The sequence below is a fragment of the Onychomys torridus genome, chromosome 2, assembly GCF_903995425.1.
Source record: "Onychomys torridus chromosome 2, mOncTor1.1, whole genome shotgun sequence".
Lineage (NCBI taxonomy): Eukaryota > Metazoa > Chordata > Mammalia > Rodentia > Cricetidae > Onychomys > Onychomys torridus.
Window position 1 is genome coordinate 11,977,770 of NC_050444.1, and position 10,596 is coordinate 11,988,365.

The window sequence follows — 10,596 nt, forward strand, 5'->3', positions numbered from 1 at the left end:
TAAGCTGATGCCGCTAATATTTTTTCAGTCATCAATCATGTGGTCAGTGTAACCTGTCCTGTGGAAATTTGAAAGCTCTGGTGAGGGCTGTTGGGCTTAGTGGGAAGGGTGATTAGCTCTCAGGAGATTGGTTGGTAGCAATGAACAGCCTCCTCCTGCTGCTGCTGCATGGCGCCTTTGCTCTTTTCTCTGTGGAATCGCATCATCTTTGGTTGAGCTAGGTGAGCGACTGGGTAGAAAAATGAATAGAAAAGGCCTTTGCTGATGGAAGTGTTTATTGCAAAGAAATCAGTGTTTGCCAGCTTCTTAATTTCTAGCTATATGCAAGCTAAAAAGTGTTGGGACAGTCATTCTCAAGAAATTGTTAAAACTAAGTATTTGCATCTATTAGTAAGAATGTCAGAAAGCCAGACATGGTGGCACAGAAATCTAATCCTAGCACTTGGGGTTAGTGAGGACTGGCAGAGACAAGTGGATCTCTGTGAGATTGAGGTCAGCTTGATCTACACAGTGAGTTTCAGGATAACAAGGGCTACAACCTGTCTCAAGAAATGAATAGGGGGGCAGGAAGGGATAGGGATGGGAGCACTCCAAACATACACACATCTGAAGTCCAACTTACTAGTTTTCAAGAAAGCATTGGTTTGTATGCAAAACACACTCATATCCCCTCCCTTCCCTTCCATGTCAAAGCTGTTAGTCATGACACATCACCACACCATTAAGGATCCACCATCATAGCCAACCAACAGTATGAGCTCAAGCATTTGCCACAGTATCAAAACTGCTTTTACCTCTGCCCAGCTGGGCAGCAACTAGAGAGCACATCTTCCAGGAGTCCTACTCTGCCCTCAGTCCTTCTGGTCTAATCAGTCCTCCTGGACAAGTCTGCTATGAACTCAGGAAGGGCACCCATCCTTCTACTCCCAGGTTGAACAGGAGCTGAAGGCCTGACCCTGGGCCTCACTTCTCCTCTTCAAATAACAGGCCACCAGCTGTTTCTATGAGCTGGTCGGTATTCTAAACTGTACATTGCATGTAAATATTTAACCACTATAAATATAAAACATCTAAATTTCTGCATGATATTTGTTTGACCCAGTGAAGAACACCTAAAGTTGCAAATTACCCTTGGAATTCTTAATTTGATCAAAAAGTGAAGCCATATTCATTTGAAAGGGGTACAAGAAAAGAACCATGGGGCCTAAGCTCTAGGCTTGAGTATGGGAGCTTGACTAAGTCCCTTAGCAGTTTCTTGGGCCATATTGCCTCAAGTGTAAAAGAAGAGGCTGGACCGTTGGGTCCTCACAATGCTGGCCTGCTCTAACCAGCTATGACTGTAACGTTTATATGGAAACATGGTAGGATTCCAAAGCAAGGGCTACAGCTGAGGTGACGTGTGCAGGTTGCAGTTTGGCTAGGTCAGCACCAATCAAGAATTTGTCATTTGGGGCCTGAGACTCTGTGCTATAGAAGAGAGATTAAAATGTACCTGCTTGGGTGTAGAAGATGGTTCAGTCAATAAATTGCTTGCATGCAATATCACAAGCTTGCAAGTGATAACTTGACTTTAGTCTCCAGCATTTGAATACAAACATTGGGTGCTTCCCTGTGTGCCTGTAATCCCAGCACTGAGGAGGCAGACAGGTAGGTTCCAGGGGCTTTCTAGCCAGTCGGCCTAGCCTAATTAATAAGTTTCAGGTCCCAGTGAAAGATCCAATCTCAAGCAACAAGGTTATTAGCTCCTGAGGAATGATTCTATGAGGAATGACCTTTAACATTTACATGCATGCCAACACATGTACATGCACACCCACAAGTGCACAAACATGTGCCACATACACCCAGGTACACATGCATCTGTACTTTTAAGCCTGAACTTAATTTTCTCTTGCATAGTTATTGTATATTAATTAAGAGCTAAGAGAAGAAACAGAAATGGTAACGTTAGAGAAGACAAGAAGGAAGGTTATGTTTTTATCGGTGAGGACTTTGTTCTTCCTTTGAGCTCTGCTAAGCATTGAGTAGGGCACACCATGTCCAGAACCAGTAGGTTTAGCTTTTCACACAGTGCCTAGAATTCCCTCTACACATTAATCTTCCACTAAAAAGAAACTGATGTAGCACATTTTAGTCTTTACTGAAATGGTCTTATCTAAAAGAAAAAACAAAATGAGCAATTGGGGATACTTTACATTCATATAATTGGAGGAGTGCAAAAGGATTGGGTTTTAACCTCAGTAGAGTTAATAAAAGTTTCCCTTGATATTTGTGCAGCTAGGTAGAAAACCCACATGTATTAACAGTTTGCTGTGAGGATAAAGCCCAAACGGTCAACAAAGCAATCAAATGCTTTGCCTTTTCAGCACATTATTTTAACAAGTGGCATTTCTGCTTATTTTATTTTAAACTTTATTGTTAAAGGAATGTTGCAAATTAATAACATCACATACTAAAATTAACCATATGCCAAGTCTATGGTTAAACTATGCTAACACACAGTTAGCATAGCCATTCAAGATGGAAGCTATGGTGTTTCACATTGGGTTTTATCCTTTCACTATCAAATACACTTTTATACACTTATCCGCCACCAAAAATGCACAACAGAACCGGTTAGAACTAGAAAAGCAGTCAGCTTTAGATCCCTTTCATAACTCATGTTTGTTGTCTGGCAAGTGGGTATTTCTTGAGCTGTGTTCTATTAAACCTTTGTACTTTCTGCTCATTAGAGACAGTGACTCACTACAAAGCACAGGCTAACCTTGACTAGAAGATGCCTGCCTCAGTTTCCAAGTGTCCAGATGATGGGTGTGCACCTCCTGCCCAGCTAAAATATGCTCTCTCTTCCTCTCCCTCTCCCTCCTTCTCCCTCTTCCCCTCCCCCCCCCCCCCCCTCTGGCCCCCCTAAGGGTAGATACAATTTCAGTTTGGCCATCATAACCATTTTAAAGTGCCTGGTCATGCAGCGGGTAGGATGTTGCAATGTCCGACACTACCACCCACTTCCAGAACTTTTTCATCTTCTCAAATTGGAATTTTGTACCCATTAACCTCTAATTCCATGTTCTCCCTCTCCAGAGCCGCTGGCAACCAGTAGCCTTCTTCCCATCTCTGGACTTTGTTTTTGAGACTAATTTATTAGTTTTTAACTGTGATATTTCATAATCCTAGCATTTAAGGAGCAAAGTCATGAGCAGAAGGGTTTTTTGTTGTTTTTTTTTTTTTGAGGCAAGGTAGGATTTACACTGGCTTTTCAAATGTCTGAATCTTGTTTATTCATTTAATAAGAAATTTTAGCCACTTTTTTCAGATTTAAAGTGTTTAACTTATTGTTGTTAAATCCACAACATATCTGAGTTTATTTTTAATGACTCCTGGAAACAAATACGTTGAAGTACTGTTATTTTTGTTTTTGTTTTTGTTTTCAAGACAGGATTTCTCTGTAAACTAGTCCTAGAAAGACACTTTTTTTTTTTTTTTTTTTTTGAGCTGAGGATCGAACCCAGGGCCATGTGCTTGCTAGGCAAGCACTCTACCACTGAGCTAAATACCCAACCCTGAAGTACTGTTTTAAAAGGCAAGTTTAGGACTTTAATCCCAAGGCTTGGAAGGCAGAGGCAGTAGGATTTCTATGAGTTTGAGTCCAGCTTGGTTTACATATTGAGTTACAGGACAGCAAAGGCTGCACAGGGAGATGGTCTAAAAAACAGAAACAAACCAAACCAAAAAAGCACATGCATTTCAAATGATACATCAACCATTTGTGGTAGGATATATTAAAATTTGTCAATGCAGACTTCTGTTCTAAATATTAACATAAAATATAAGCTTTTTTGTTTGGTTGGTGTTTTGTTGTTAGAAGAGCATTTCACACTTTTGAGAGTTTCTGCTCGGTGGCTCCTCCGCACCTCTAGTAAAGCCCAATATGTTAAAAGACAAGACCGTATAAACAACAAGGCTGTGCCCATTCAACTAATACTGCTTAGAGTTTTGAGACAAAACCAGGTTGTGAGGAATTGATAGTAAATGCTGAATTCTCAGTGCATGTAAATCAACCTTAACCCAAGACCGTCTGTTTTCCCAGAGCCCTAGTAACTAGACTTTTTAACAGGAATCTCATGTAAAGTAGCCATGTGCTTATAATTACCCAAACATTGTAGATCCCCTGTGTGGAATTTCACATCTTTATTGCTTCTATTTTAATGTTTACAAAGTTGGTAGTAATTTCTCAAACCAAATGTGATCCTAAACAGGAAAGACAACTTCCTATGTAATTGTAATTTTTCGATGCAAGGTTTGGCAAGAATCAAACCATTCCTAGAACTTAGTCTTTTGACTTTCGTAAGAACCCTGTATGCTCAGTTGAGAAGGCACTTGGTCCAGCCCACCGAAGTATCCCCATACCTATTAGCAAGCGGCAATGTGGTTTTAATCTAGAATATTTGGACAGACATAAAACATGTTAAATCATTACAGAAAGAGAGTGTTGCCACAAATTCACAGTGAAATACAGTAAAACTCCCTGTGTCAAGCAAACTTAGCCCTTTTAGAGAAGTTAGTTACCAAAAGGAACATTTTAAGAGAAAATGAAAACTAGATCAACGAAAAAATTTTGGTTGTAATTTCAGAACAAAAGCGTAAAGATTGAGGGTGGCTAAAATTAACAGAGAACTTTTGGCATTTAAAAAATCAAAATACTTGGCTACTTAACTATTATTACTATACTCATATCTATGTGAATTACACTCATTGCTGAATCTAATCTCTTATCTGTATGAATTGTACTGCAGGGTTTCATTATGCAATCCCTGTATGTGTTTCTGATGTATTTTGACCCTAATCTGCACAAAGGACTGAGGACATACATATTTTCTCCTCCTTCTGGGTTGACAAACCTTGTTAGGAGTTGTTTAAATTTCATTTTTTATTCATATTTAAAACTTGTAACTATGGAGTACCATAGTAAAGTGAAACTGTTTTGAGTTTCAAAAGCCAAAAAGTGACAGAGCTCAAGTTCAAGTCCCTCCATGGGTCCCTCCATCGCCCTGGCAGAGTGGAGGAGGCACCTGCACTCCCTTCCTCCTGATGCACGCTTTCTCTGTCTCTCTGTCTTTCTCTCTCTCTCCTTCAAGTTCAAAGCTGACCTGACCCCAGTTGTTCTCAAAGATCAGTCTGAGTTAACCATTTATAGCTTGGAATGTGTGTAGACAATTAAATCCACCTGGTTCACATCGGGTATAAAAATCATTTGCTCATTAGGAATGAGAATCATTAATTGGAGATAAGATTTTTCTACTACATGTTTTCTTAGGGCTCTTTCTGAGCAACCAAAGCATTTCTTGAAGTTCTCAGCAGGTCTCTTAGTCCTATTTGATGGTGTAGGTCACCGCATCGGTCCTGTTAAATGAAGACTGCTGAGTCTCAGCTTGGGTGAGCAGACCTTTAGGAGGGTGGGTGCTTCCAGGTCCGCCCTGCTAATTGAGAGCTGCTGGGATGGGCAAACTACAGCAGGATTGGCTGTCACATGACCTGCAAGAGAGCAACAGGAGAGGAGGGGCAGCTTGACCTGACTCCTCAATAGAGACTTGGTCTTTTTTGCAGTATCCAGATGCAGCACTCCAAATTCCTACCCAGCTCAGGCTGCCATCTGCCACATCTTACTCACCACAACTTCTGATTCCTCATTGACCTAAGACTGCTTAGCCAGCAGAGACGAGACTGAGCCTTTGAAGACTATGTCATCTAGCACAACTCCCAAGTCCATCTCATCTGAATTCTCTAAATTACTCTGTCAAAAAAACCTGTCAAGTATACAAACAAGAAATGCACTATGGCTGGGGTGGTGGTTCATACTAAAATCTCATCACTTGGAAGCCTGAGGCGGGGGGATTGCTATGAGTTTGAGGTCAACCTGGGCTACATAGAAAGATTCTGTCTAAAAAGAGAGGTGGGATGGAGAGAGGGAGGGCAGGAAAGTGAGGGAGAAAGGAAGAGAGGAAAGGAGGGAGGGAGAGAGGAAGATCACATCATGTTTATTATCCTGTGCAAAAGAACTGTGGATTTAAAAAAAAAAAAAGAAATAGAACAATAAGACTGTACAAAGTATGTAAAACAAGGAGAATCCATGAGGTTCATGGCTTCCCAGCTTACGTTGAGATGTTTTAGGATTTGTTTTTTGCCCTTTCTCTTCCCTAAGATTAACACAGACTAGACTTCCCTCCAGCTGCTCAGGACCCCACTGTACTTCATCTTTGACCTGCCCTGGGGAATGTCACCTTCACTCTACACCATTAGCTTCTTTTTCTTATTTTTTTTTTCTTAATTAAAAAATTTGGTGTGTATCTGTTCTTGTGTGTGAGATGTGCTTGCACAGCTCAAGTATCCACCTCAATCAATTGTTTTCTGCCTTATTCTTGTGTGTGTGTGTGTGTGTGTGTGTGTGTGTGTGTGTGTGTATTCACACATGTGTGCACGCTGCTGGGAAAGGGCCCTCACACACTTGTGTGCTAAGTCATGTGGAGTCCTCTACCATTCTCCATCTGTCTCTTCTGTTGAATCTAGAGCTTCGGTGCCATTGTTTTTACTATGGTGCTGGGGATCAAACTCAGGCCCTTCTGCTTGTGTGACAGGCATTTTACAGACAGAGCCATTTCCCTGGTCCTCATTTGCTATACTTAAATTCTTTCTAAAAGATTTTTTTTTGTTTTTTTTTGTTTTTGTTTTTTGTTCTTTGTTTTTTGAGACAGGGTTTCTCTGTGTAGCTTTGTGCCTTTCCTGGAACTCACTTGGTAGCCCAGGCTGGCCTCAAACTCACAGAGATCTGCCTGCCTCTGCCTCCTGAGTGCTGGCATTAAAGGCGTGCACCACCACCGCCCAGGCTTTCTAAAAGATTTTTAATATGTATGTATAGGCCTGTGTGAGTTTATGTACATCCTGTGTGCAGGAGCTCAACTGAGGAGGTCAGAGGGCATCAGATCCCCTGGAACTCCTGGATGGCCTTGAAAGTACAAAGATCCATCTATGTAGACTGGGCTGGCCTTGAACATACAGAGATTCACCTGCCTCTGTCTCTCAAGTGCTGGGAGTAAAGGCATGTGCTTGTGCTACCCCACCTAGCCTTAGGAAGTGCTCTTAATTACTGAGCCATCTCTCAATTCCTTTTTACTTTATTTTATTTTATTTTATTTTTTGAGACAGGGTTTCTCTGTGTAGTTTTGCGCCTTTCCTGGTAGCCCAGGCTTACCCAACTTACTTGATAGCCCAGGCTGGCCTCGAACTCACAGAGATCAGCCTGGCTCTACCTCCCGAGTGCTGGGATTAAAGGCGTGCGCCACCACTACCGGACCCTTTTTTACTTTTTTAAACAGACCTTTTCTAGTACTGACTTCGGCAGCACATATACTAAAATTGGAATGATATAGAGAAGATTAGCATGGCCCCAAGGATGACACGCAAATTCATGAAGTGTTCCATTAAAAAAAAAAAAAAAAAAAAAAAAAAAAAAGACCTTTTCTGAAAATGGGATTTGATGAAAATGTCAAAAACAGAGTAAAGCAGGAACGCTCAAGCTAAAGCAAACACGGACACGCCAGCCCTGCCTGTCATCCCCGGTGCCGGGAGCCCCAGGACCTCGAAGGCACTGAGTGGTGACGCCACAGCCATCCATACTCATTTTCAATTACATTTTTTTAATCAAAACTTACCCATATAAAATCTCATTTCTTCAGGGCCATTTCCAGAGTATTTAATCTTATTAGATTGCCAGCTCATCAATTATTCAGAAGTGTATGATAGTAAAACACAAATTCAGATCCTACCAGAGAGTGTTTATATTTTAATCTAGTCCTCATAAGGACAGTGCCTCAAAGAAGTGATTCCATTCACATGACCCTGTAGGTATCTCCTGACACCTTCCAGGGGTGCATTTCCTGGGCCCCTTAAATGAGGGCTCTTCCTACGGGGGTTGGGCTTACACTGTACTAACAGATCAGACACTTTTGGAAAAGAAACAGATTTTCAAATAATACTTCAAAATATTAAATAACTAAAGGGAAGGTGTGTTGGTTTGTTTTGAGTCAGAGTCTCATTATGTAACCCTGGCTGGCTTGGAATTCTACTAGACCAGGCTGGCCTCAAAGTCTCAGAGAACCCCCCTGCCTCTGCCTCCTTGACTGCTGGGATTAGAGGCTCTATCCACCTTCCCCATTTTCACTGAGAAAAGACTCTTTTCTTTACTGAAGAGAAATTTTTCTCCCTGGCTCAATATAAAATAATCATTTAAAACTGTAAGAACACAAATTTAAGACGATAATAAATGTGACAATTTTATTTGATTTTGATCTTGTATTTCTCTGTAGACATATCTATAATCTATGAATGTTTGTTGCCAAATTTTACGTACACTTTAAGTGTGATTCCCCAATTCCTTTAAATAATTTCTTTGAAAGATATTAATTGGGATTACTAGTCCTTGATCAGTTTTGTCTATGAGCAGTAATTCTCCCAGCATCCACAGGGGGGCAGGAGATACCGTGTCCCACGGATGTCTGTAGGTAGGTGTGTGTCTGATACTGATTCTGGAATGAAAGCTATCAGAGCCAAGCCCCCACCAGACTCTCTCACTGTTTCAAAATGTTCCTCCCAGAAGAAAGTGCCAAAGAAGTGATTCGAGAATTTAAGACTAGGCTGGAAACTTAAAATTCCGTAACAGTATTTCAAAGACTCAGTGTGTAGTGTGGAAACCTAAAAGCAAATCTGGCTAAGTTTGCTCCTTATAGTTTTACCATCACAGTGCGCGCGCGCGCACACACACACACACACACACACACACACACACACACACACACACACACAGGGAGTGGGGGGACTGGAGCAATGACCTTAGTGAAGCCTTGTTAACGCGGGGTGGATTTCTTTTTAAAGCATACTTAGAGGAAGTTTTAACTATAGGAAACATTGGTTTAGGAGTCTGAACCGCTTGACTCCTGGTTATATTCCTGACTTGCTGGTGACCTCCAGCCCTCGGGTTGATTTGTCAGTGTGTGTTTCTCACCTGTAAAATGATCATGATAGCCTTTTTGGCAAAGAGAACTTTCTTCACACAGATCCAAGGCTGGTAACAGTGGGAGGAACATCTGCCCTGAGGTAATCCTGAAGACAGGAGCCCACCCACATCCCTTGTGGTCCCTGACTTTTGCCTTTCTACCTGACTATCTAGTCAGTTGAAGGGCTGTAAATCATAGGCAATGGGACTGCTAGCTTGCACTGCCTTGTTTCTTGTTTACTGGTAACTCACAGCAGATAATTGCTGCGGGCAGAGTGAGTGGAGAAGGATCTAACCACGACTCGTCATTAACAGACACTGTGGTACCAGAAGTGAAAATCACGACAACATAAAGTACAAACATTCATTTCGCAGAGGGAAGGGATGCAGACAGAGCACAGGAGGACGTCATCCACTCTCCTGGATGTCACTTCACGGTCAGTGTACAGGAGCAAGAGGCAATGTAGGCCAACAGGCAGCACAAGCAGGGAAGCAGCGGGACCTAAGGAAAGGTGAGGACTGAGGGGTCAATTGGTGGCTTTCCAAAAGAGACGGTGAGAAGCTGCCGAGGGGAAGAGAGAGGGAGGAGGGAGAGGCAGGTATTCTGCGGGGGATGGGTTTGCTATTAATGTTAAGTGCCCAGGTTGTCCTCTCTGGATGGCAGTTCTCTAAGAAGGACATGTGCCCCGAAAATGAAGGAGCATGAGCAGAGAGGTCATTTTGTCAAAGTAGATAAATATCTGCCAAGTATTATTTAAGATTTCCATCCCTCTCCTTTCACATCCTTAAGCTCTTGAAACGACAATAAATCATCTAAATCCCAGAAAAAAGAAGGACAGAACTAGAGGCAGCACCTTTAAGTCCAAGGCAGGTCGTGGCTTGGCATTCAAGAGCTAACGAACCATAAGGGACGTGCAACGGGTGGTGATCAAGAGGAAAGCAGCCACACTCAATAGCCTAGCAATTAAGGGTACAGACTCGGAAGCAGTGTGATCTTGGGCCTCAGTTTCCCTTCTTGTAAAATGGAGATAATACAGCCCTTGTCTCAGGCTTATTATGAAGATTAAGTGAAAACCGTTTGCGAATTTCAGAGAGCCACGCCTGACACAGAGCTTCCCTGTGGGTATTTTGCCATATTGAGGCGTGGAGGCAGGTGTCCAGAGTGAGAGGCATGCCTCTGACCTTAGGGAAGTCAGAGTAAAGGGACTGGGAGAGCGAAACTGCCTCCCCTAGCGAGCTCTGGGGCCTTCAAGGTCCCAAAGAAGAAAAGGCAGGGGCGGAGTGGAGAACCCACAGAGAAACAGTCACCGCAGATCAAACCCGACAGCTTTCCGGCTGGACACAAGGCTTCGCACGGGGTGGTACCAGGCCACCACCTCCCGGGGTCTATCCTTGGCTGCATTCCTCTTGGCTGAATGGCCTTGAGAAAGTCACTTCTCGTGGAGTCTTTTTCTTTCTTTCCTCTTTTTTAAATCCACGAAAGTGGGATGATTGCAGGAGGGCGTTCAAGGTTGGTGCTTGAGTACCCACCCCACTCCATAGAGGCTCTG

General features: G+C 42.5%; 1 non-coding gene across 1 annotated transcript; it reads left to right on the forward strand.

The window, feature by feature from the left end:
- The first annotated feature begins 7,380 nt into the window (after nucleotides 1-7,380).
- On the forward strand, nucleotides 7,381-7,482 carry LOC118578949. The gene has a single exon (XR_004944336.1). It is a non-coding gene; the product is annotated as a U6 spliceosomal RNA (small nuclear RNA).
- Nucleotides 7,483-10,596: the final 3,114 nt, after the last annotated feature.